Raw genomic sequence first — 3,173 nt, forward strand, 5'->3', positions numbered from 1 at the left:
GAAAAGAAAAAATAATTAATACTCTAAGGATTTCATTAATAAAATAGGCAAAATATGTAAATATGATCCATAAGATCTGTATGTATATATAGAGAGAATTTATTAATGGAAATGCAAAAAGAAAACATGGAGTCTGATTTGTTTACAATATACCAGTGAGATAGTTAAATATTTCCCAGTGGCGGTTTCAAGACAGCCACAGTTAAATTGAGAAAAGGCGATAGGGGCAAGCAAGCAAAAGACTAAATCAGATTTGAGAATTATGTATAAGAAAATTATTTTTGGTGTGCTGATTGCCACCAGAAATTGAAAGCAAATAGAGCAAAGCCTAGTAAATTTTTTAGAGAATTGGTTTTCTAAAGAAATGACTGATTTTTTTTTTTTTTTAGGGGGGGAAGACTTTAAGTAGCATCAAAACAACCCAAAAGCCCCTACATTTGCACAGGCAAGGGTCATGCTTTAAAAGTTCTAGGTGTCCCAAAATATTATACTCCCAACAATCACTACAGTGTGGTCAAGGAGGAAAATGGACAAGAAAGGACCTTCCAGAAGGTGGAGCTAAGAGCTACAGAGAACAGATGTTTGATCAGGATATCATAAAGCCATTTGCCGTTGATTAATGACTATTGTGTTTCTTCCTATTCTAGTGAGAACTTTTATTGAAAATAGTTCGTCATTGTTACGCCATATTCTATGAGGAGTCAACCTCTGTGGTAAGGCAGAGATAATTTAATAACTTTTTTTTAGTTCATAGATATCCAGGTCTGGACTTCAGAGATAGAACTTCATATGGCCCAGAGATCCAGGATTTGAGCTGGATGCAGGGACTGTAGGTTTTTTTCCTGGGGGAAGGATTCTATAGATTTGAAGAAGGGATGTATAGACATTTTATAGCCAGAAGCATAATAATTTATTTTATTGATGGATCAGCTTGATCCTTTCGAGAGTTGTATGAAGCTTTATTAGAATGGATATAAAGTAGCCATTACACTAGGCTAAAGTAGCCCTAGTCATAAAATGTGGGATTTCATGGACCTGCACTCAAATGCCCAGAGTGTTCAATGAGGTCTTTCATATAGCTGGTTGTAACTCCCCTGTCTCCAGCATTGTGTAACCACTGGAATCTTTTTATCTCACTACTTTCCAGGAAGCATTTCTGCCATGCTCTTTTGGAGTTTCACATTGCACATGTTTGCAGGTATACAAGGTAATAAGGGACTAAATATAAAAATTCCAAAGACTTCTAAAAATATGGAAAAATAAGAACAAATAAAACTTCCCAAAACCCGTATGTTCAGCATGATTAGGAGACAGAGAACATTCAAACTTCAAATTACCTGGTAGAAAAATAAATAACAAAGATCTGTGAGATATCTCCCATGCTTCCACAATAAACCTTCATAGAGAAGAAGAGCAGTCCAAGAAAATGTTCAGAGGAGAACAAAGGGGAAAGCTATTATTTGCCCTAAGATTGATATAATTCCATGAAAGAGAAAGTTCACCCTAGTGTTGAAATTCTGAAAAAGTATCCTGCTAGGTCAGAGCGCTAGCCAAAGGAAAAAGAAGTAGAAGGGTAGACATGGGGAGGCAGTCTTGGAAAGGTAATAGCACAGAGGAAAGAAGAGAGTTTAAGGAAAGGAAACCAAAACCAAACCCGTTGCCATCAAGTCAATTCTGACTCACAGCAGCCCTACGAGACAGAGTAGAACTGCCTTATAGATTTTCCAAGGACTGGCTGGTGGATTCAAACTGCCGACCTTTTGGTTAGCAGCCAAGATCTTAACCACGGTGCCATAAAGAAAGGAAGGGGTGCCTTTTGGAGACCCTATAAACCAAAAACCAAACCCATTGCCATCAAGTCAATTCCAACTCATAGCAATCCTACAGGACAGGGTAGAAATGCCCCATAGGGTTTCCAAGGAGCACTGGTAGATTTGAACTGCCAGCCTTTTGGTTAGCAGCCATAGCTCTTAACCGCTATGCCACTTGGGTTTCCTCTACACCACCAGGGCCTCCTGCAAGTGAAGAGAAAATAAGCAAGAGAAGGCAATTTGGAAACCTACAAAATAAAAATAAATTGAAAGACACAAAAACTCTACTCCAACTATACCCCTCCAAAATAAAACCACCCATTAAAGAAACCACACTTTTGCTACAATTTATAAAAAAGAGCACTTTTGAACTAATACCTTGTAAATTACACCAAACATCCAGCTCTGTATGTCCTGTCTGTATGTATATGTATTACTTTAATAAGAAAACAGAAAACTAGATTCCAATTCAGCTGATGAATATTCCTCTCCAAAAAAAAAGCAAAGCAGAAGATTAGATTAACATAACACTCAAAACTGAATTAAATTACACATGCACTTGAAAATATGTATTAAAAAACATATTTGGAATCAGAAATTCAAAAACTAGGTAGACAAATAGAAACAGGAATGAACAAAATAGAAGTTGCTTGAACTCAAGAAAAATTGAAGAAAAAGAACACAATAATAAATGAGGACTAAAATACTAGGTACCCAAGGAAGAGGGCTCTATGGCTTAGTTGGTTAAAGCGCCTGTCTAATAAACAGGAGATCTTGGGTTTGAATCCCAGCAGAGCCTCTCTAACTGGTTTCTGAGTAAATGAGTGGTTGCTTACTACCCTGAGTGAAGGAGATAAGTTTTTGGAGCCCTGGTGGCACAGTGGTTAAGAGCTACTGCGCGTTATGGCTGCTAACCAAAAGGTCAGCAGTTGAAATCCACCAGCTGCTTCTTGGACACCCTAAGGAGCAGTTCTACTTTGTCCTGTAGGGAGGCTATGAGTTGGAATTGAATCAACAGCAATAAGTTTGGTTTTCGATTTTGGAAGGAAGAATAGAGTCAAATGTTAACATAAAAAGTTATCAAAGCTTAAGGAAATGAAATGGGGTAAAACAGTCTTTTTAACAAATGATGCTAGGACAACTCGATATCTACGTGCAAAAGACTGAAGTCGGAAACTTGCCTCACACTATATACAAAAAATTAACTCAAAATGAATGAAAGACCTAAAACTGTAAAACTCTTAGAAGAAAACATAGGTCTAAATCTTTGTGACCTTGACCTAGGCAATAATTCCTTAGATATGACATCAAAAGCACAAGTAACAAAAGAAAAATTACATCAAACGGGCATCATCTACATTA

The 3,173-nt window shown here is 37.1% G+C and overlaps 1 non-coding gene across 1 annotated transcript; it reads left to right on the forward strand.

The window, feature by feature from the left end:
- The first annotated feature begins 2,536 nt into the window (after positions 1–2,536).
- TRNAI-AAU (transfer RNA isoleucine (anticodon AAU)) lies at positions 2,537–2,610 on the forward strand. The gene has a single exon. It is a non-coding gene; the product is annotated as a tRNA-Ile (tRNA).
- The last annotated feature ends 563 nt before the right edge of the window (positions 2,611–3,173 follow it).

This window comes from Trichechus manatus, unplaced genomic scaffold (genome assembly GCF_000243295.1).
Source record: "Trichechus manatus latirostris isolate Lorelei unplaced genomic scaffold, TriManLat1.0 scaffold01535, whole genome shotgun sequence".
In the NCBI taxonomy this organism is placed as follows: Eukaryota; Metazoa; Chordata; class Mammalia; order Sirenia; family Trichechidae; genus Trichechus; species Trichechus manatus.